Source organism: Lepidochelys kempii, chromosome 8 (genome assembly GCF_965140285.1).
Source record: "Lepidochelys kempii isolate rLepKem1 chromosome 8, rLepKem1.hap1, whole genome shotgun sequence".
NCBI classification, from domain to species: Eukaryota; Metazoa; Chordata; order Testudines; family Cheloniidae; genus Lepidochelys; species Lepidochelys kempii.
The window spans coordinates 4,856,961-4,881,853 of record NC_136387.1 but is presented as its reverse complement, the minus strand read 5'-3'; the positions used below and the strand labels follow the sequence as shown (position 1 = coordinate 4,881,853).

Genomic DNA, 24,893 nt, shown 5'->3' with positions numbered 1-24,893 from the left:
GGAGAAGTTGTTAAGGTGCAGGTCAATTTGAAACATAGCTTGTTTTCTGCTAGTCCTCATGACCTTTTTTTTAAAGTTGATTGGGGCACTGGATGGTTTAGTGCAGTCAGTAAAAGTGGAGGAGCCACTTGCCTCTAGATCACCAGTTTGAATCTGACTCCAGCTGCAAAGAGACCACAAGTCATGATCCATCAGCTGTTTGGTCTGGGTGAATTGAATTGATGGTCTCCGTGTATGTGCTCGTACTCAGGCATCCCTGTTGCATGAATCGCCCTCAGGATTGCATCTGTGCTCTTGTGAGGTCCAAGTTCAAAAGTGGAATGCGAGTGGTGTTTGCACCGCCACCTCACTCGTGCAGGTGGGATCTTGTCTTTCCAGGCCAGAGTCAGCACATCTGGAGAGGGCAACAGGTGAGTAGTTTGTCCTGCTGCTGCCTCTTACACTGGTTTTGTGGTTAAATGGGACTTCAGTTTTGAGTGCCGTCATGACAGAATCTTTCATGAGTTTAAGAACTTTAAACTAATGAGCTTAGTCCCCACTGTGTGTGGTGATTTTGGTACCTGTTGTGCATGTAGGCAAAAACCATATGTCCTCTTTTTCCAGTGAGTGGCTTCTTTATGGACATTTTTTATCTTGGATCAGAAAACTGAATGGTACCTTCCCCATGCTTGTCCAGACTTGAACCTCAGGCCCAGCCAAGCGCCACTTGGCACAAGACCGAAGGCAGCAGAAGGGCAGTGCAAACTATGACCTTCTCCATTCCCTCAAATCCTGGGATGGGCCAGGGGCTGAATTAGCCTCCAGTTCCAGTGTCAGCAGCCTCACTGCAACACCAGAGAAGGCGAAGAGACGATTCTGTAGTGAGGTTGTGCAGCCTAGTCTGACCACATCTCTCTCTCATGCTGATTCTCTCAACCATCGTACATAGCTGGTGTGGTGGAGCCTTCTACAACTGCGGGACAATCTTCTTGTGCTGGCAGTCAAATTCTACTGTTCCGTTAGTTGCTCTCCTTGTTCACGTTGGATTATAAGCAAAGCCTCTTCCAGCTAGAGACTAGATTTGAATAGCAGCAAAATGCCATTTACAGGGAAGAAACTTCAGAGAGTTAGTATGTTGAAACATCTTGGAAGATTACACCTAGTCAAACAATACGCTTGTGGCCATATGTGCCCACTTACTCAGATCCCGGGGAGTGCTCGACCCCTGCTCTGTCCCACTCCACCCTTTCCTCCAAGCTCCATCCTCTGCCCCACCTCTTCCTGCCTCATTCCGCCCCCTGCCCCTGCTCTGCACCCCTCCTCCCCCAGCATGTCCTGCACGCTGCTGAACAGCTGATCTGCGGTGGGTGGGAGGCACTGGGAGGGAGGATAGGAGCTGATCGACAGGGTCCCCAGCGGGTGGGAGGCACTACAGGGAAGGAGGAGGCACTGATCCGCAGGTCTGCTGGTGGGTGCTGAGCACCCGCTATATTTTTTTTTTTTCCTGTGGGTGCTCCAGCACCTATGCTTGTGGCAGTCCATACTTCTCATTGCCACAGTCATCTTGGATCAGAAGTAGTCAGTCATCAAGTCGGTCATCAAAAGGAAAGTCAACTTATGAAAGCAAAATGTTACAATAATTGCCAGCATTTAAATTTTTCTGTCTGAAATGAAACAGCATTGGATTTGTCAGCCCTTTCTTTGATGAAAAAGATGGTGGGGTTTTTTTCCTTTCACCTTTTATGCCATTAGAAATTTTTACATTATTCAATTCGTTGAATCTTTGTCTGCCACAAGGCTGTAATGTAATTGCTGAACATAATTTAAAGAGCTGGATCACTGAGTAAGCAGTCTTTAAAAAAAAATACTATGTGCAGAAAAAAAGATATATTTATGTAACAGAGGTGGTTCAGAACGACCTCTGATAATCCTACTTACTGTACCATGTAGCTCCATAGAAGTGAAATTAGTAGCTGCTGCTTAGTGTTGAAATAATGTTGTACATCAGTCACTTATTTTGATACTCAATCATCTGGATATTCACTGACAGCCCATTCTTACCTATTTTTAATACTGCTTTTGTGTAAATGGCTGGGTGTTTTAAATAAGGTATTATCCCTTGTTAAGACACAACAGTCATAGCTTCACTAAAAAGTCATGCAGAGACATATCTTTAAAGCTTTTACATGTTGTTAAAAACACCACATTAATGCAGTGAAAGTTGGTCGAGGATTCAAAACACTGGAATCTCCAAAAGTTAAGGCTCCTCTGGAAAAGTTTACTGTCATGTTGCCAATTTTGCCATTTTATTGGGTTCATTAATTATTGTATTTCGTTGAGATTTAACTTCTACAAATACCTTGTTAGATGTAACTCTTGTGATGACATAATTGTTCTAACCACTACTTGACCTCAATTGAATGCCATTTCGACTTGTTCAGCCTAATATTGCAATGAGACACTTGATACGAGCCTCATGTTGATTACAGTATATAAAGCCCTACTTGTTCTGGGACCCAGTTATCCAAGAGACATGCCTGGAGAGCAAGTTTTTTGTTTTGTTTGAAGAATCTTATCAATTGGTAAGTACAGCAAATTGGAAATCAGGACATCTAGGTTCTATTCCTTTGGGACAGCTAGGTCTCTGCTTGAGCATCCCATTATCCTTGCACCTTCAGGAAGCTGGAACCAAATACATTCCCCTCTCTGTTTCCAAAAAGTATGCTATTTCCTTTGGGCTCTTTCAGTATAGCTGGATACAGCAGAGTACTTCTTATATGTTTCTCTTTACCTCCAAAAATTTTGTTCACTCTGCAAATTGAGCTGTCCTGGGAATATTTATTGTCCTAGTATTCTGATTTTTCCTTCCATTTCCACCCCACCTCTTCCAGGTTTTATTTGACCAATAAAGTGTGTAGTGAGGATTATAGCTGTTCTTTAACAGAGGCGCTAGTGTTAGTAAACTAGCTTAACTCCCTCTCTGAGAGGCATCTTTTTAAAAAAAAAAAAAGAGTGGTGCGAGCTGAGGACCCTTCACCCCTCATAAATAGCAGTTTGTCAGGGTTTCCTCCCCACTCTGAACTCTAGGGTACAGATGTGGGGACCTGCATGAAAGACCCCCCTAAACTTATTTCTACCAGCTTAGGTAAAACTTCCCCAAGGCACAAACTTTTTGCCCTTGGGGGATACACTGCCACCACCAAGTGATTTTAACAAAGGATCATGTACAGCATCGATCAAAAAGGCTAACAATATTTTCAGCACTATTCGGAAAAGGAAAAAATAAGGCAGAAAATATAATGCCACTAAATAAATCCATGATGTGTCCACACCTTGAATACCGTGTCCAGTTCTGGTCACCCTATCTCAAAAGGATATAGTGGAACTGGAAAAGGTTCAGAGAAGGGCAGCAAATATGATCCAGGGTATGAAACAGCTTCCATATGAGGAGAGAGGGGAAAGATTAGAGTTGTTCATCTTGGAAAAGAGATGACTGATGGTGTTGTGATGAAGCTCTATAAAATAATGAGTAGTGGGAAAAGGTGCTTAGAGAAATGTTGTTTACCCTTTCACACAACACAAAAATAAGAGGTTACCCAATGAAATTAATAGGCAGCAGGTATAATACAAGGAAGGGAAAGTACTTTTTCACACAATGCACAGTTAACTTGTGGAACTTATTACATGGGAAGTTGTAATGGCCAAAAGTATAACGGGCTTCAAAAAAGAACTGGATAAGTTCCTAGAGGATAGGTCCATCAATGGCTATTGGCTATTAGCTATGATGATTAGGGACACAACCTCATGCTTGGGACAGCCCTAAACCTCTATCAGAAACCGGGAGTGGAAGATGGATGGATTGCGCCACAAATGCCCTTTTCTGTACACGCCTTCTGAAGCTCTGGTATGTGGCACTGTTGGAGATAGGATACTGGGGAAGATGGACCATGGTCCGAATCAGTACGGCAGCTCTAATCTTATGTAAGTAACATGGCTTTTATGTTTTTATTGCGGTAAAATTTGTAAATCCCAAATTGAAGTTAACTTGTAGCCCAATTCAGATGCTCATTTTGTTTTGCAAAGGCTGTCTAATCGGTTTATTCTCCCTCCCTTTCACCTCTGAGCTCTGCTTTATAGATCTGATTTATTTTAGGGTACTGTTATATAGGAAATAAACTGAGCTCTGGATCCATAATCAAATTTAACTACATAACCTCATTTTAGAGCCACTAAATTAAGTACTATTGATTCTTTGAGTGCTTGCATATGTCCATTAAACTGTAGGTGTATGTTCATCACACACACCAGTGACGGAGTTTTCCCGAGCAGTACCCATGGGGTTGCCCGGCCCACTTCCAGGCTCTGAAATGAGGGTATAAAGGGCACAGTCCACTGCTCCTTCAGTTCCTTCTTGCTGTTGGTGGGTGGAGCGTTAGTATTCCCTGTGAACAAGCAAACCTCATACATTGGATGCTTTCCTGTTTCTGTGGAACAAATAGCTCCTCTGTGCATACCTATGAGTATCCCAGGGTGATTGTCAAGCTCAAGCAAGATCAGGGTAGAATGATCCTTCTAGCTCTAGCCAGGCCAAGACAGAGATAGTGTTCACATCTCCACAAGCTGTAACCAGTCATCAGAGACCTCTACAGAACCATGATGGGTGCTTCACTCAGATCTGCAAATGCTGCATCTTACAGCCTGGTTCATCAGTGGTTGAATGTAGAGGAAGCACATTGCTTGCTGGCAGTCCAGAATGTGCTCTTTGATAGCAGAAAGCTGTCCACATGAGCTGCTTACTTGAGTAAATGGAAGCCTTTTTCCATCTGAGCAGCATCCTCTAACGTACCCCTGACTCAGATGATGACTCAATCAGCTCTGGACTGCCTTTCGCACCTTAATGAATCAGGTATGGACTTCAGGTCCATTAGGATGCCTCTGGTCGCCATCTTGATATTTTACCCTTGCATAGACGGTGTCATAAATACAAAGGGAAGGGTAAACACCTTTAAATCTCTCCTGGCCAGAGGAAAAACCCTTTCACCCATAAAGGGTTAAGAAGCTAAGATAACCTCGCTGGCACCTGACCAAAATGACCAATGAGGAGACAAGATACTTTCAAAACTGAAGGGGGAGAACAAAGGGTCCTGTCTGTGTGATGCTTTTGCCGGGACCAGAGCAGGAGTGCAGGTCAGAACTCCTGTAAAGAGTTAGTAAGCAATCTAGTTAGATATGCAATAGATTCTGTTTTGTTTAAATGGCTGATAAAATAAGCTGTGCTGAATGGAATGTATGTTCCTGTTTTTTTGTCTTTTTGTAACTTAAGGTTTTGCCAAGAGGGATTCGTTACGTTTTGAATCTGATTACGCTGTAAGCATTTACCATCCTGATTTTACAGAGGTTTTTCTTTTACTTTTTCTTTAATTAAAATTCTTTAAAGAACCTGATTGCTTTTTCATTGTTCTTAAGAGCCAAGGGTTTGGGTCTGTGTTCACCTATGCAAATTGGTGAGGATTTTTATCAAGCCTTCCCCAGGAAAGGGGGTGTAGGGCTTGGGGGGATATTTTGGGGGGGGAGATGTTTCCAAGTGGGCATTTCCCCTGTTGTTTTTGTTAGACATTTTGGTGGTGGCAACATAAGGTCCAGGGTCAAAAGGTAAAAGTTTGTACCTTGGGGAAGTTTTAACCTAAGCTGGTAAGAATAAGCTTAGGGGGTCTTTCATGCAGGTCCCCACATCTGTACCCTAGAGTTCAGAGTGGGGAAGGAACCTTGACATGGTGGCAGAGCAGTGGGATCATTCTGAGATCAATTTGAGATTTTTTTGAACCAGAAGCACAGATTTTAAAAGGACACCCCCCCCCCCCTTTGGGCTGCTTGGAAACAGGTTTTAAGCTGAAAGCAGTTAGGGGTTTTTTTTCTCTGCCTGGGGGCCAGAGCAGAGACACAAGGGATTTGTCTTTTTTGAGCTGGAGTTTTCTCTACCTCAAGGCAGGGTAGTTAACCTCCTGCAAGGAAATTCACACATTTTTCACAGACCTGAAGAGGTTGGTGGGTTTTTTTTGTTTTTGGTTTTTTTAAGCTAAGAGCAGCTAGAGGGTTTTTCTGTCTATTTGCCTGGAGACAAAGGATTTTTCTGTAGGCTGAAAATACTATCAGAGAACATAGGTATCAGGTTACAGCACGACCTATTTTATCAGCCATTTAAACAAAACAGGTTTCAGAGTAACAGCCGTGTTAGTCTGTATTCGCAAAAAGAAAAGGAGGACTTGTGGCACCTTAGAGACTAACCAATTTATTAGAGCATAAGCTTTCGTGAGCTACAGCTCACTTCCTCAGATGAGCTGTAGCTCATGAAAGCTTATGCTCTAATAAATTGGTTAGTCTCTAAGGTGCCACAAGTCCTCCTTTTCTTTAAACAAAACAGAATCTAATGCGTACCTTACTAGATTGCTCACTAACTCTTTACAGGAGTTCTGACCTGCATTCCTGCTCTGATCCCGGCAAAAGCATCACACAGACAGAGAGAACCCTTTGTCTCCCCCCCCTCCAGCTTTGAAAGTATCTTGTCTCCTCATTGGTCATTTTGGTCAGGTGCCAGTGAGGTTACTTTAGCTTCTTAACCCTTTACAGGTGAAAGGGTTTTTCCTCTGGCCAGGAGGGATTTAAAGGTGTTTACCCTTCCCTTTATATTTATGACGGTAAGACTGTTTTCATTTACCCAATCATGACCAGGTTCCTGAAAGGTCTTGATAGGCTGTTTCCACCTGTCAGAGGATTTGAATCTGGTGTTGTCTGCACTTATGGACCCTCCTTGTGAGCTTTTGCAATCGTACTAATTTTACACCTGACTGCACAGGTAACTGCCTTAGTGGCTGTCACCTCTGCCAGGAGGATGTGAGGGCTGAATGCATCAGTCACTGATCCACCGTACGGTTTTCTGCAGAGACAAGGTCCCTCTCAAATGTGGTGTCTGGTTTTTCCACCTGAATCAGTCTATCTACCTACCAGTTCTCTTCTTGAAACCACATATACATAAGGATGAGCAGAGGCACCATAACCTGGATATTCGTCAAGCATTGGTGTTTTACCTAGATAGGGCAGAGTCTTTTATGGTATCTTCATCTCTTGTGCAGAATGTATGAGGGGCCATCTAATTAGAAATCGGAGGCTTTGGAAGTGGGTCACTAGCTGTAATACAGCGTGTTATGCTGCCAGAGGAGTAACTCCTCCAGACAAACTCTCAGCGCACGCAACTAGAGTTCATTTCACCTCAGCTGCATTTGTGGCACACGTCATAATGATGGACACCTGGGGAGCAGCAATGTGGTCTTTCGTTCATACGTTTATCAGGCTTTATGCACTGTCCACTGCATCACAGGAGGATGCTAATGTAGGAGAGGTGATCCTACAGTCCCTCTTCTGATGAGCCTCTGTGCCTCACCACCTCAGATAACAGCTTGGGGATTCACCTGCAGTGTAATGGACCTATGCAAGCACTAGAAGAAAAAACAATTGCTCACCTTCACGTAACTGTTCAAGATGTGTTACATATGTCCATTACACAATCCACCCTCCTTTCCCAATGCATTACAGTCAGCCATCAGTTTCGGTGCAAAGGAACTGAAGGAGGGGCGGGGAGATTCTGCTCTTTAGGCCCTCAATTTGGAACACAAGGAGCTTGGCAGTGGGTGGAGCCACCCCATACAGGTACCACTAGGGAAAACTCTCCAGCACCGGTGCACAAGATGCAAGAACACCAACCGTGTAATGGACATATGCAACACATCTCGAGCAACAATTACAAGGAGGTAACTTTTTCATTCTTATATTAACTTTCTAAATCTTGAAAGTATTGATATTGTGGTATTTCCATTCTCAGATGTATGCGTCTTGATAAAAGGACATTCAGCTGAAAACTGCAATGTTCAGTATTTCATAACTAGCTGGAAAACATGAAAAATATTCTGTTTATGCATTTGGAAGGGGGCAGGTATATAGAGCCCCCAAATAGCTTTGTTTCATAGCAAGCCTGTTGCAAAACAAGTTCTACACAATTCATTTTTCAGTTCTCGCAATTAATTATTGTAAAATCAAAAGTTACTCACAGCTGGAAGAATGATTGGGAAAGGGGGACTCTGGGGGTTGATGGAAAGGATCCAGCTTATTACAAGCAAACTGTGTTTGAGCTAATTACTGTGCAGTTGGAAAGATGTCCAGCTAACGAAACAAGATTCTGAAGCAGATTTTCCATCCCTGTTTCAGTTTATGAAGTGGATCCCAACTACATTGTTTGCTACTGTGAACACCATGATATATGTAGCTTGCATTAGCAATGGACTGTGACAAAAATCCCCCACCCCACCCACTTTGAAGCAAGAGTCTTCATCTGCTAGGAGTGAAATATCTAGATAACTGTCAGCTGCACTACAAATCAGCATTTTAATGCTTTACAGCTGTTTCTCTGCATAAGTTAATTAGAAATGTGATTTGAGCACTGTCATCCCTCGTTATGTGTGATGTGTCTATTATTGATAGTTTTCTTTTTTAACAGGCATTATAGGCAGCATCAGTAAAGCAAGAATTCTTATACAGGGACTTGAATAACAGAAGTTCAGTCTGTGTGTTAAATTTCTGTGCCGTTAACAGAGGCATAGGACACACTGGCCAACTCTTCTGTTAAAAAGGAGACAGTACTGCTTTCATATATAGCCTCTGAAATTCTTGATTTGTCCTTCAGGAGAAACTCAGTCCTCCTGTACATCAGAGAGAGATTATAGTAAAGAAATGAAGCTAGTAATTATTGAAATGAGATTTGATGTGGAATCTGACAGGACTGAGCTACACCCAACCTAGGGTCTGATTCTGAAAAACTCTCTATTAAGGACAGTGTTTAGGTGTTTTCCTGAGTCAGGGCCCTAAGAAAGTTACCAGGCTCTTTGGTGGGGTAGTTGCATGTTCATGGCTCAAGCCTTAAAGGCAGTGGCTCTATCCACATGCTGCAGATACGCATGCATGCTTTCCTTGTCTGGGATTCTCTGTCCAGGGAAAAACTCCAGCTGAGCGCTGGTTCTGATTGGCTGTGAGGTGGAGAGTAACACTGGGTGACATACACACAAACTCTTGTTGTGAGGATTTGAAGCAGTGCTAAGGGAAATTGTTTTAGTTAGAACTCATGCAGAACACTGGGAGTGGAGCTATCCACAGTCTAAGCTTGGCTGCTTATCCATTATTGTTCAGGTACAAAACCCTGGTTTATTGTGAGTAAAAAAGGCTACGACTCTCCTAAATCACTCATTTCTCCAAACAAGGAATTAAGTCAGGACAGTTCACATACTTCCAACAAGAATAGTGTTTAGCAAGTTATGCTTAGGAAGATGTCACTGTAAAATAGGACCCTTCTTATACACATAATGGATTTTAACTAACTATTCCCAGAAGTTGAACAAACTATTCCCAGAAGTTGAACAGGTGTTACCAAGATAGCACTGCCTGCACCTTCTTTCAGTGCCTCCGATTATTTAGTTGTATTGTATTTGTATTTTTCTAAAACCAAGTTGCTAAAACTTGCATTTTTATTAGTGAAAGCTGAGAGCGTCACACTAAACATAAACTTATTGCCAGTCAAATGAAATGAAATGCAGATGCTGACAAATGAGCATGAATCGGATTGCTTGCCTATCTGACAGCTGGTTTTAGGACCGAGCTGCACTTCATAAATTTACTTAATTCTGTACTTCTTCACCCTGGAGGTCATAATTCTTATTCTGGATAGATCAGATTTAGGCTGCAACAAGTTCCTGAGTACTGGGAACAAAAATAGGGAGCCATCAAAAAGTTTACTCATAGCTGGAGCTGGATGGGAAACAGTTTTACCATCCCATGAGAATTTTTTGAGATTTTGAATAATTTTCCTATCCTGAACTTGGACAAAAAGTCAACTTCAAATTTTCACTAATCAAAAATCTGAATTCTTGAGTCAAGTTAATCAAAACATTTTGTTCTTTATTTCTACCTTTTATTTTTCTTTTTGTAACTAAATTAGCTTAAATTTCAAAATGAAGTCATTTTGAAACAAAGTTTTCACTTAAAAAATTTCAAAGCTTCCTGTTTTGACAGTGTTTTGTAACTTCAGAAAGTTTCAAAATGGGAAATTCATCAAAACCAACCCTTTCCTAGATACAAACTGACCAGCAAGTTTAGGCTTGAAATTACACAAAGGTTTAGACAAAGGAGTCAAGTTCTGGAACAGCCTTCCAGGTGGGGTAAAAAACCTAACTTGTTTTAAGACTGAGTTTGATAAATTTGTGACAGGGATGGCATGATGAGGTTACATACAATGGCATATGGCCCATCTGCATCTGTTATATTAGGAAATATCTCCAATGGCTCAAGATTGGACACTAGATAGGGAGGGCTCTGAGTTACTAGAGAGAGTTCTTTCCCAGGTGTCTGGCTGATGGGTCTCATGCACATGCTCCAAGTCTAACTAATCGCCATATAGGGGATCAGGAAGGAATTTTCCCTCAAGGTCAGATTGGCAGAGATCCTGGGGAGTTTTTTTTTGTTTCGTTGGTTTTTTGCCTTCCTCTGCAGCTGGGGGCATGGGTCACCTGGTGGTTTGAAATAGAGTGAACTGTGGATTCTATGTAACTTTAAAGACTTTAAATCATGATTTGAAGATTTCAGTACCTTAGCCAGAGGTTATGGGCCTACTTCAGAAGTAAGTGGATCAGGTTCTGTGGCCTGTGATGTTCAGGAGGTCAGACTAGATGAACATATATGATGCTCCCTTCTGACATTAAAGTCCGAGTCTACGAACAGTTTTTGATGTTTTCCAGTGAAAATTTATTTTTGTCAAAACACCTGACCCAGCTCTACTTGGAGTTTCTATAGTCCAATTCGTAATTGGCTTCAGGACCACTGTTGCTTATTTCAAAAATGCAATGAATGTGATGCTAATGTGTCTCCCATGGACCACAGTGGATCAACAGGCTGGAGAGCGCAAGCCAGAGCAGCGGGGAGGGTTTAAATCACAGGAATAAGCAAAATTTAGCTATCCATCCTACTTCCTGGATTCTCTCTCTTACCTTCTCCCTTAGCCTCCCACCCATACATGATGCAATCAAAACAAGTATGGCAGTTGACTGGTCAATTTTAATGTCCTTTAAGTTTGGGCGTTCAGTTCCGTTATCAGCACAGCTGTTAACAGCCCTAAATTTATACTTTAGGATTTAGTAGATTTACTAAATGGAGACCTGTCTTGGCAGATGTCCATGATTTCGTAAGTACTCTTGTACTAGTTCTGTCTTTCCATTTTCCAAACATTAATCAGGAACTGCTTAAAAGGAAAAAAATCTCCTCTAAGAGCATTGCCAAGTGCTTCTAGAAGCTACAAAATCATGCGTTTGGCCTTGTGGTGTTTGCAGTCACATCTCAAATGTTTGACAGTTTTTTTTTCTCACACCAGATTGGTTGTCTTTCCATTTGCCAACTTTTTTCCTACACTGACATATGGAGCACAAGCCCACATGGCTTTGCTTTGTTTACTTATCATTTGTGGGTATTAATTCTGTTAGCACAGTTAGAGGCACAGGGATTATTAGATTTTGCTCTCCCGAATCTCAGGCTCTGGTGCAACTGTAGAGCAAAACCATTGCTGGTGCCCAGTGACTTTCTCGTATCTTGTAGGTTTCATTCCTCTTTAACTACACTCCTTGGTCACTTAAAAATTCAAAATAAAGCATTTAGAGTCCGGAGTACATTCTGCACCAGCCCACAACAGCTTTAAGATAGGTTAAAATTTGAAATTAAACTTCATCAGACTTGTCTTACAGTTAGAGGAAAAAAAGAAAAAAAAAAAAAAGTCAGGTCCCCTAGGTGAGGGTCTGAATGAATTTCTTCCTTTCACTAACATTTGCACCGTGTCTGAGATTTTCCATTTCTGTATTATCCTCTTGTATATTGCACCTTTTTTGTACAAGATCAAAAATTCTTTTGGGTAAGGTGTTAATTTTTAACCAATAGGGATGGTAAGAGCAAACAGTTAAATCTGTAAGAATTGTTTTGCAGCAAACATCTGCATCATTGGGGTTTTGAATCCCAAAGAGCTCTGACATTTAAGAGCCACATTTTCTTCACGCTTTCCATCTGTTTATTAGTCTGAGGGTGAAGGACTGAATGCTTCAGCCACTTAGATTTTTTTTCCAGTCGTGGACTTTATATTTACATGTCTTAAACTTTAGTGTGTCCAAGTACAGTACATTGCTGTTACAGTGGTGAGTTAAAATCAACACAGCTTGCAAAGTTCCAGTTTGTACTGCTTCATACAGCTCTGCCACAGCACCTCATTCCTTACTTGCACCCTGTGCCCCTGGTGTATTCCTGGGCCTGTCTACTAAACATGTGACTTCTGCAACATGGACAGATATGTCGAAGTCTTGCATAATAACAGGTTTCAGAGTAGCAGCCATGTTAGTCTGTATCTGCAAAAAGAAAAGGAGGACTTGTGGCACCTTAGAGACTAACAAATTTATTTGAGCATAAGCTTTCGTGAGCTACAGCTCGCTTCATCGGATGTATTCAGTGGAAAATACAGTGAGGAGATTTATATATACAGAGAACATGAAACAATGGGTTTTACCATACACACTGTAACAAGAGTGATCAGGTAAGGTGAGCTATTACCAGCAGGAGAGCAGGGGGGGAAATACCTGTTGTAGCGAGGTGTCAAGGTGGGCCATTTCCAGCAGTTGACAAACCTGGTGGCTGAACTTTGTGACTTGGTCCTCACCCATAACTGTTTCACATTTGGGGACAATGTATACCTTCAAATCAGCGGCCCTGCTATGGCTACCTGCATGGCCCCACAGTATGCCAACATTTTTATGACTGACGTAGAACAACGCTTCCTCAGCTCTTGTCACCTAATGCCCCTACTCTACTTGCGCTACATTGATGACCCATGGAAAAGAAGCCCTTGAGGAATTCCACCATGATTTCAACGATTTCCATCCCACCATCAACCTCAGCCTGGACCAGTCCACGCAAGAGATCCACTTCCTGGACACTACAGTGCTAATAATCGATGGTCACATAAACACCACCCTATACCGGAAATCTGCTGACCGCTATGCTTACCTACATGCCTCCAGCTTTCATCCAGACCACACCACACGATCCATTGTCTACAGCCAAGCTCTATGATACAACCGCATTTGCTCCAAACCCTCAGACAGAGACAAACACCTACAAGATCTCTATCAAGCATTCTTACAACTACGATACCCACCTGCTGAAGTGAAGAAACAAACTGACAGAGCCAGAAGAATACCCAGAAGTCACCTACTACAGGACAGGCCCAACAAAGATAATAACAGAACACTACTAGCCATCACCTTCAGCCCCCAACTAAAACCTCTCCAGCGCATCATCAAGGATCTACAACCTATCCTGAAAGACGACCCATCACTCTCACAGATCTTGGGAGACAGGCCAGTCCTTGCTTACATATAGCCCCCCAACCTGAAGCAAATGCTCACCAGCAACCACACATCACACAACAAAACCACTAACCCAGGAAGCTATCCTTGCAACAAAGCCTGTTGCCAACTGTGTCCACCTATCTATTCAGGGGACACCATCATAGGGCCTAATCACATCAGCCACACTATCAGAGGCTCGTTCACCTGCACATCTACCAATGTGATATATGCCATCATGTGCCAGTAATGCCCCTCTGCCATGTACATTGGTCAAACTGGACACTCTCTACGTAAAAGAATAAATGGACACAAATCAGACGTCAAGAATTATAACATTCAAAAAGCAGTCGGAGAACACTTCAATCTCTTTGGTCACTCGATTACAGACCTAAAAGTGGCAATTCTTCAACAAAAAAACTTCAAAAACAGATTCCAATGAGAGACTGCTGAATTGGAGTTCATTTGCAAACTGGATACAATTAAGTTAGGCTTGAATAAAAACAGGGTCATTATTTATAAAGGATGGGTCATTACACAAAGTAAAACTATTTCCCCATGTTTATTCCCCACTCCACCCCCCACTGTTCCTCAGATGTTCTTGTCAACCGCTGGAAATAGCCCACCTTGATTATCACTACAAAAGGTTCTCCTCCCCCCGCTCTCCTGCTGGTAATAGCTCACCTTAAGTGATCACTCTCTTGTTACAGTGTGTATGGTAACACTCATTGTTTCATTTTCTCTATGTATATAAATCTCCCCACTGTATTTTCCAGTGAATGCATCCGATAAAGTGAGCTGTAGCTCACAAAAGCTTATGCTCAAATAAATTTGTTAGTCTCTAAGGTGCCACAAGTCCTCCTTTTCTTTTTGCATATTTTGAAGTGTTTCCCACACACTTGATGCTGTCTCGACTTCATTTTAACAAGTGCAGAAATTGGTTGCTGATGCAGAGGAAGGGTGGGTGACCTTTTCAGATCTGGTCTAGCTTGATTATCTTTGCCCTTGTAACCCAATAGAGGAAGGTGTTGAGGCTTTTGACTATCAGCCAGCACTGGGTTTAGTGTACGTGTTGCATCTGTCAGTTCCTGGTCCTCATAAGTGTTGATAAGATCGGCATGAAGGCATGTCTTGGTATTTTTGATGCACTAAAATTAAGCTTTGTGTTCAAGATGTTTAGCTGTTGGAAGGGTTGTATGATTGAATGGGAGCTTGTGTTTCCCCTAATTAGACAACTGGCTGATCAAGAACAGCTATTTGAAACAGCTTGAGGGATTGTAGCACATAAACACTAAGTTGAGGGCTCCAGGTGAAGCAAATGGTGCCTTTCCTGTCTATTGTCACTGCTGTAGGAATCCTGAACTAAATATTTAATAGCCTGTATGCTGTACTCTGCAATTGAAGCATAAAACCCTGTGCTGTTAGCCTGAAAACGGTATGTTTTTATGGCAACAGAAAACTCTCTGCAATATGTTAAAAGCAATCAACAAGGAAATGAGACTGCAAGCCATCTAAAATCACTTCTTTAGAATAAGTGTAGTCCGAGGAAGAGGAGAAACTTTGTGTGCTTTATCTTGGTGCATACTTAATAAAAATGGGAAATAAACTCTCAAACTACTAAGAATCTGTTTTGTGAACTTAGTTTTCAGATAAGTTGGTATGTAACAGGGCGGAATGCATGGTGTTACTGCATATTGAGTAAAGAGCAAAGACCTCTGTCAACAATGTACTGAACTTGTGTAAACCCCTCCTCAGCACACAGGTGACTCAAGCAGGCTCCCTCTGAAAGAAAGGAGAAAACATCCTTCTTCCTTTACTAACAGGACTTTTCACTGTGAGACTGAGATGGCAGCAGGGTAAGGTGTTATGCTAAGGGGGAGACATGGTTATGTCATGCAGGTGGGAATATTTTGAACTGCAAGCTTTGTGCCTGTCTAATAGACTTTCCCTGTGTAGGTGCATTTATATACTCGGTCAGGGGTCAGCAACCTTCAGCACGCGGCCCATCAGGGTAATCCGCTGTCGGGCTGCAAGACATTTTGTTTACACTGACCATCCGCAAGCACAGCCCCCCGCAGCTCCCAATGGCTGCAGTTCGCTGTTCCCGGTTACTGTGGGGCAGGAGAAGGTGCTGGATCATTAACCCATGGCAGCCCCTGCTGCGCCGGGGTCACCTCCTGCCTGCAGGCAGGTTCCTTGAGACAATCCAGTGAGTGATGGGAAGGGAGGAGGAGGAGCAGCGAGCGATGGGTGGTGGGGCCTGGGCGGAGTGGGGAGACAAGCAGAGCAGGGGCGAGGCCTGGGGAAGAGGCCGGATGGGAGCGGGGCCTTAGGAGAAGAGGTGGAGTGAGGCCTCGAGGGTCCGGTTACCAGCAATTAGAAAAGTGGCAACCCTAGCCAGCACTCCCAATTTCCTGCCACGAATTAGCGGTGTGTCGTCTAGGAATGCAAATCCTGTGGAGGACTGGGTTTTTCATAAATGCATTTTTTGTAGTGCAATCCCTTTCATAGAGCAACAGTAATTTCCCTTTTCGGGGCCTTTCTGGTTTTCAAACAGATTTGGCATGGAAGGTTAAAAGAAAATGGGGAAAATAGGAAAGGCCATGATTAGGTTAATGGTGTAGCTGCTACTATTGAAAGTGTTGGGTGGTTATTAAATCAATTTATTATCCTCCCACCAACTGAACAGAGGATGGAAAACATTGAAATAAAATTAAACCTAGTGTAAGTGCTGCCTGTTTGGATAAAAGCACATTTTCCTGTTTAAAAGGATTACTCATCTTTCCCAAAACAGGGTAGAGGAGTTAATTTCAATGATGAAGTGCTTTCCATCGCAGGGAGCCATGACTCGCAGAGGTGATTGATTCAGGAAAGAATGTAATTCATTCTTAAAACGTTATATAGCATGTTAGGACTAAATATCTAAGTAAAAGATTAATGAAGTCGTTTTTAATCTTAAACAAGAGTGTGGGGGGAGGAGAGGGAAGAAATGATGGGGATGGGTGTAATTTGAAAACAAATGTAAGGCAAACAGTTACCTTAGGGGTTTGGGCACTTGGAAGGTGGCCAAGATAACCTCTGGAAAAAATACAGCTGAACTTGCTTTCTGTACCAGTTGCTTAAAAGGGAATTTGCAAAAAGAAAAGGAGTACTTGTGGCACCTTAGAGACTAACCAATTTATTTGAGCATGCGCTTTTGTGAGCTACAGCTCACTTCATCGGATGCATACCATGGAAACTGCAGAAGACATTATATACACACAGAGACCATGAAACAATACCTCCTCCCACCCCACTGTCCTGCTGGTAATAGCTTATGTAAAGTGATCATCAAGTTGGGTCATTTCCAGCACAAATCCAGGTTTTCTCACCCTCCTCCCCCCCCCACACACAAACTCACTCTCCTGCTGGTAATAGCCCATCCAAAGTGACCACTCTCTTCACAATGTATATGATAATCAAGGTGGGCCATTTCCAGCACAAATCCAGGTTCTCTCACTCCCTCACCCCCCTCCAAAAACCACACACACAAACTCTCTCTCCTGCTGGTAATAGCTTATCCAAAGTGACCACTTTCCCTACAATCCAGAGAACCTGGATTTGTGCTGGAAATGGCCCACCTTGATTATCATACACATTGTGAAGAGAGTGGTCACTTTGCATGGGCTATTACCAGCAGGAGAGTGAGGTTGTGGGGGGGGGGGCGGAGGGTGAGAGAACCTGGATTTGTGCTGGAAATGACCCAACTTGATGATCACTTTACATAAGCTATTACCAGCAGGACAGCGGGGTGGGAGGAGGTATTGTTCATGGTGTCTGTGTGTATATAATGTCTTCTGCAGTTTCCACGGTATGCATCCGATGAAGTGAGCTGTAGCTCACGAAAGCGCATGCTCAAATAAATTGGTTAGTCTCTAAGGTGCCACAAGTACTCCTTTTCTTTTTGCGAAGACAGACTAACACGGCTGTTACTCTGAAACCTGTCATTAAAAGGGAATTATATCTCTGATAAACTGTAGTGGAAGTTTTAACCACAAATTGGGAACCTTTTCTGTTCTGTTACCTCAGTTGTGTCCTTGATGCTCTTCATCTGTATGGGGAAGCAGTTTTCTGAATTTTCAAATTGTAAGGGATGGCTCTCTCTTCTTACAGTGCTTATGACCCCACTGCTCCCCCTTATCCTTGTCCAAATTGCATCTAAAATTCCATCTCACCAGGAGGCAGGAGACTGGCTGCTGTTCACTGTAAGAGTGATGCGACTTTATATTGCCAAAATTCTATTGTCAAAGAAATATTTTGGGATTTAGTTATTAGCTTGGATATTCATGGTGGGTTTCAATTGGTTTAAGAGGGTGGACCATTCTCTGTGTATGTGTGTGCAAGCACATACTACAATTATGCAATCCATGCTTTATATTGTGTGAACCTTGAAGGTCAAATTTGATGGGAACTAAAATTGATTTTTAAACTAAGATCTCTTATTTTTCAATGTCAAAAGGAAAAATGACTTATTCCCATTCCCACACAAGATTTCAGACCAGATCTGACTCGAGATCAAGATTCTTGTAAAGTCAGTCCCGTGTTTCCTGTCAGATGGAACAGATGTGCAGTGCAAAGGAATTTCAGTGTTGCACATGTGCTTCAACTTTGTCCCAACCAAAATGCCTCTAGAAGGCTCTGTCTTGATCCTTTCAGCTTTGTGTCTCCCCCTCTCAGAGGATGTTTTCCTGACCAGACTTCAAGTGTCTATGGCACCTTCTAAGTGCGCTGCTTGTTGGGTTTTTTTTAAAATTAATAGGTTGAGCACAAATGAATAAATTCATCACCTTTCAATGGTGCAAGCCGTTAGTGATTTCACTTTAATGGCCAACAGCTTGAGCAATGGCAAATTATTCAGAGCACCTAACTCTCTTTCAAAGGACAAAAACAGCAAGTTGTGGTGATTTCTTGTCTATGGCAGTCTTAGAATTCCAAATATTCAGGAATCACTGCAGTTGTAGCAAAAGCTTATCTGGCTTTGCCTCCCCCTTCTCCACTGGGAGTCTTGTTAACTGTCCTCTGAGATTTCATTCGGTTTTAAGTCTCCTCTGAAAGAGCCTGCTGTCTTCCCAGTCAGTGCTGACTGTAGAGAACTGCCTACTGAGTCACCAGCTCCGCTTTCTAAAGTACCTACCTCTTCCTTGAAATATCCTAAGCACTTGCTAGGCCTGACACTAGTTTAAGAGGACTTAAAATAATTGCAGCCTCAGGTGGTGTGACTTCAGGTCACCCTAAAAATAGGGTGTGCATGTTCTGTTTGGTGGGAGGGAGGCATGTGTAAACGTACCTCAGGCAGGCAGCTGGCTAAATTTACTGTCGCTGCTAAGTATGTGTTCATGCTATTTATTATTATTGGTCTCCAGCAATCAGTGTGTAGTGGGATGAGGTATAAAGAGCGGGCTAGGCATTTTCTAGTACTATGAGCTGTGTTATTACAGTGGTTTGCTCCTGTCTGTAAAGTTGATTTAACCTGATCTGCATGAGTTAAAGAGAATAAAGTCTTTTTGTAGCCCCAAAGCAGTCCTTGTGTGGATTGAATATCTTTCCTGACTTAAATTGTATCTGGCAGAATTGTATTTAAACCCACAACATAAGGCTAAGGATTGTTGGCTCTCTTCCAGCTGCTTTTATAGGAAACAACTTGTTCTGAAAACCCAGTCACACTACAATAAGCTGTAAAATCAATTGGTGGATTTCCACAGGTGTCAATGAGGGCATAACTTGGCCTGGATGGTGTTGATGCATGAAATGGAAAGAATCCAGATCAATGGTCAAAGTGTAGAGAGAGTTTGAGCAATTACTGGTTTAAAAAAATGTGTTTTTACTGGCAGACTGAGCACATTTTATATCTGTTATAAAATTGAGATCCAATGAATCTGAAACCTATAATGCCATTTGTAAGTGTCACTTTTTAGGACAGAAATAATTCAAATTGCCATGGATTCTAGTATGCTTTGTTTTTTTAAAAAAAGCAATAAAAACAGTAATCCCAAAACTTAACTACTTTTCTCTGCACTCCATGTATGTTAAGTTCATGTAATCTTTTCTGAAGAGTGGTGGCATTTCTGAGCAATGAAATTCTCCCTTCTCCTTATAGCTATGGGCCACTTGACTAAGGAAGGAAATAGTAGCCTACATGTAAACTCAGCAATCTTTTTATTCTGGAAAGACTTTTCAGTATTGCAAGCAGTCAGCAACTTCATGTTACTTGGAAGCAGTTCTTATGCTTAGATACTTTGTACACAGGGAAGAGAAGGGATGAGTCCACAAAAATTTGAGCCAGGAGAAGACCTTTTAATCAGACAGCATTTTATTTGTGATAGTTTAAAGCAATGATTTTATCAGAGCTTCTCCTCCTCCTTAGTATAGATCTTTATTTACAACTCAAAATAAAGAAAGCAAAAGATTTTAAGTAGTTCTGACTAGTAATGTTAATATATTAATTGTGTATCAAATTTATCAGTCTGTCATCAAGCTACCAATTTAGTTTTTAATCTTTGTACAATCTTATCATTTATACAGCTAAATTACATTGCACATAACATGCTGTCACTGGAATTCATCCAGTTTACCATTCATTAAATTGCCCTTGTAATAAAAATCACTCCATGTCAAGGTGCATTAAGAAGTTGGTTTTTTTAAAGCCCCGTATTTGTAGCAACTTGTGTGGTTATCTAACTTGTTTGTTTGAGGTTTTCTTTTAAAAACAAATATAAAGTATTGTCATCATTTTGGTAGAAGATGGATGTCTCATTCTAAATTTTGGTGTCTGAGCAGCATGTGGTCCAACAATCAGAGCAAAGGAGAGCACGCCCAGGCTGTCTTTCCTTTTTCCCTTCTCTATTTTTGCCCTCTTTGCCTTTAGAAAAACACACTTTTTATTGCAGGGTAGCTCATGGGTGTTGTCATTAACCTGACACTTTTTTGGTAGGGGAAACCGCATCCATAGGCACAGTAGAACCTTGCTAGTTTGCACGTCAATAAACCACAGTCCTACACTTGCAATAAAACGTTATGCTGATGTGTGACATTTCCTGTGGTGGCTGGAGATGGGGCAGCTGTGACACATCACTTTGCCTTGGGAAGGGGAGCGTACTGCATCTTCGACCTCAACAATACTGCATGTGCTATTGTGCAGCACTGTCTTTCAGTGCCTCTGTCATCCATTAATGCGGTTTAGGGAGGTTCGTAGCAGCTCAGGGCAACTGCACCTGTATTCCCTCTCTGTGGTCCACCAAGGGCACCCGCTCTGACTTCCAGCTCCCCAGTTGCCATCTTTCTTGGGAAGGTGTCTCACTTCCACTTGTCTGGGGTATTTCCAAGCTGTACAGTTCCCTGCCTATACTGTGAATTCTCCAGGAAGTCAGATTGGCTAAGCAGGCCTGTTAGTCTTCCTCCTCGGAGGCTATAAACAGCATAGTTGCCCACAGTTACACTTATTCTTAAGGTGAAAGCATTACAAAGAAAACATTGAAAACAATAAAAGAACCTATACACAAGCTAAAAAGCTTACCAGAGATCACCCCAACTCCAGCAAGAGTTCTGGCAGGTGATCAGTCCTTCCAATCCCACCAAGGGGTTTTTCTGAGATCAGAAGTTCATAACAGCTGTTAGCACAGAACAAGCATCCCCATGAATCTGTGAATTGCTCCTTTACACAGTCTGGATTACTGATATTGTCCTCAAGTAACAGGTGATCAGCAGACAAAGGTCCCCGCCTCAGAGGAGCTGAGTTCTTGCATAAATGGACAGGGTGTTTGCATACACCTCCCCCTAGAAATTTCTTGGGAAACTTAACTTCAAACGCTCATTCTTGTCTGGTTACATGGTTCAAGAGTCCTTTGAAGCTCATAATGCCTCTCCTTCCCCCCTCCTGAGACGTTACATATAATCCTTCAATAATACATAAACGTTTTGCATTTTTAATACAATAAACTCCTAAGACACTTAAACTTCATTTAATATGGTTTGTCCAGGAAATTACCATTTCTGTCACATCTAGTTTACAGTGCTTTGCCTGAGAAAAGGCAGGTCAGGTTCTGGTACCAACAGTTAAGCAGTTATGACCAACTTTGCAGTAATGAGTAGCTTTAAAGATGTATAACAGATGAAGAGAGAACCTTCCCGAGTTGTAGGTTTCCGAGGGACTATTACAACCAGTGAAGAAAAGCACCTTTGTAATGATCTGATAGCTCGAAGCTACTGTTCTTTTTGTTTTGTTTTTTCACTATTATTCGATGGTTGGGAATAAGACGCTATTATCCTCCCAACATGAGACTGAGAATATAAAACACAACTGGAAGGTGTTTCAAAAATTGTCTCCTGCAAGCCAGCCTTTCTTATGAATGCAGCCAAACAGCAGGACACTGTGGTGTTCTTCAAAGCCCACTTATGTCTGTCTGTCTCATTCAGATAATGCTACCCATAGGGTCACCTATTGGATTGCATCCTCGTTGCATTTAGAAAAAAAAGATTAATTTCACTGCTTAAATTATTTGACAAAGAAGGAGTAAAGAGCTAGAGGCTCTTCACCCTCCATTTAGTTTTCAGGGTAAAGAACTTGACCCTTTGATGTTACAGTGAGGGTGTGGTATGGGAATTTAGATGGATTAGAACAGCTGGTGTCTTCTGGAAATTTGGCTACTCATATGTCCTTTCTCTCTCTTATCCTAGTAGAGTAACTTCACAAACTATTCTTAATTCTTAACAGATAATTAGCAGCAGCTAATAAATGAACAATCTCTCTTTGACATCATGGTTACTATAGAAACAACCGTCACATTTCATATGGAGAAATGTGCCAATGCTATGTTCTTAAATTGTTCTGTGGTTGCTATAATTCCTAGTTCAGCTCCGCCAAAGTCAGTGCTAGACTGACTGCCTTTAAGGGATCCATCTGTCAGCATTGTAGGTGACATGGTGTGGAAATGCTGGAAGCTGGTCTCCACTAGTGTGTCAGCAAGTGCCACAACTGGTGAAGCTGCATTGATTTGTAGAACTGTAAGACATGAAGAAAATGCTAGTACGTACAAGGCATTGGAATGCAAGTGGGAAATAAACAGCAGGCACAAATTCTTTTAAGTATCAAAGTTGTTTATTGTATTCACCTGTGCCTCAGCATAAACAATGAGATGCTGTATAATTACCTCTGAACATTTAAGATTCTATGAAATTTCAGCAGTTTTTCAAGACCTGCTAATGTTTTGTGGAGGAAACTGATTTAGATGCAGTAATTACCATAGGGCCTGATTATGAAAACACTGCAGTCCTGTGAGGTCAATATTGGGAGGATCAGATGCGTAGCTCCTGCTTTTGTCTTCCTTTCTTTTATTACTGTGTAACTCAGTATCAGATGTTTTGATGATAATTACCTTACTCTGATTTTAGATTACTGGAACCAAGGTACAATTTATATCTTGAACTTGGCTTTGGGTAACTCTTTTGGACAGAGTGGGGAATTTTTTCTTTCCAATTATGGCACAGAATGATACCGCTGCACTAAATGAGTGATGGTTGTGGTTTTTTACTATTTTTTTAATTACCAGTCACTGCCTACACAATGCTGCATGGGGAATGAGTGTTAATATCTTGTCTGGTCTCCCAGAGAGTCGCTTTTTTGAAAGATTTATCCATTCAATTAGAGAAAATTGATTCCTGGTTGCTGCAGAGGATCTGTTCAAAAGTGACTTGAAAAGGGTGAGGGAAAGGTATTAGTTTTAGCTAGATAGCAATAATCAGTAAAGGTTTTACTAAGCAGACCAACCTGTTCTTAATTTTTTAAATTATTTTAATTGCTCCAGCTATACAGATATCAGACACCCACCAAAATGAGTTTGGTCTTATTAAAGCTGTTGGAGATTTAAAATCGGACTCTGAAGAAAGAAAAATGTCAAGTTTGCACAAGGAATACTCTAAAAATATTTAAAGGGAATTCAAGAGCAGATTTTGGCTAGTTGAGAGTGACTGCAGCTGCTGGCAGCATCAAAGGTGAGATGCAAAGTATATTGTAACTCCCAAGATTATCTCCACCTTTGACCCCTGTGCCCCCAAAATAAAATCCAAGATACACAAAGGGAATAAATTTGCTTCTGGGCACCAAATGGTAAACAGAATAACTAGATTAAGATTGGGGTGGATCGGGGGCGGGGGAGGGATCCTTGGCTAGCTGAGCTGATTCATCTGTGTAGGAACTTGTTGTGACATTCCCCAGGATACAAACTGGACTGTTGGACAACTGTGTCCCCTCGACTCTCCAGTTGGGGTGCCTTCTATACTGCTGCTCTGTGAGAACTACCACTCCTGCTCCGTTTACATACACTCTCTAGCATGCAAACTCATTCCCAGTTGAATTATATGAATGATTTCAGCCAGCCACTCCTGAATTATATTGCAGAATGACACAAATTCCTTGTCCCAGACTTGTCCCTAAAAATGTGCCCCGCTCTTTCCTTCAAGCTACAAGCTCATAGAAAGTCCATCATTTCGTTAATAGAAATGATATACACAAACCCTGTTATTGCAAATGGAGGTTCCAGACACTTCAGGCAAAATGTACACCTGTTTAGATGAGACAATAAACAAGTTTATTAACTACAGATAGATTTTAAGTGATTACACCAAATGAGGCATAAAAGTCAGAATTGGTTACAAAGAAATAAAAGGTAAAATGCAAACTAATACCTAACTTAACAAGCTGAACTTAAAACAAAGTTTTTTCTCGCCACACGATCACAGCAATCTGGCTGGGTTCTTCAGCCAGGATCCCTTCCCCAGCTCAGTGATGCTCCTTTTGTCTTTCAAACATTGTTAATGCCGTGAGTAGAGGTGAGGGGGGAGAGGTGATTTTGTGTCCTCTGTTCTCCCTTCTTATAGCATTTCTCTTTGAGAATCCTCTCCAGCTGGTGTTCAGGCGACCGCAAGTTTGTTTGCCAAGATGTAAATTTCTCACTCACACCCCTCTTTCCTGCCAAAGAATGGTCACTTAACCCGGTAATAGTCCACTTGATTATATTGACACCTGGCTCAGGTACTGGCTAACCTTTTGTTTCTGAAGAACTGATTTGGGCTGCTTTTCTAAGCTTTGAGCATGTCTCAGCAATGTCATACAGCAGAGTCTTATAACTTTACGTACAATGTTGCTACATGCATTTTACCAGGATGAAGATGATCAGTAGACTGAGTTTTCAAATGGTATATCAGAAGGCACATTTTGTACAAAATGAATCCTAGCTTTGTGAAAGTCATGAACATAGGGGTAGTGTGTCACAATTGTGTGGCCCCATCGCTGTAGCATCTGAATTGCAAACAGGTATTCAGTAATGATCTCTGTACCTTCCCAGCTTGTAGAATCAACTTGACGAGGATTTTTTTTGCTTGTTTACATTTATGTGAGAGTGGATG

The 24,893-nt window shown here is 41.8% G+C and overlaps 1 protein-coding gene across 2 annotated transcripts in view; it reads left to right on the top strand.

Moving 5' to 3' along the window:
* The window catches only part of GALNT10 (polypeptide N-acetylgalactosaminyltransferase 10), a 122,212-nt gene that overhangs the window by 62,877 nt on the left and 34,442 nt on the right, over window positions 1-24,893 (top strand). The window lies entirely within an intron of this gene.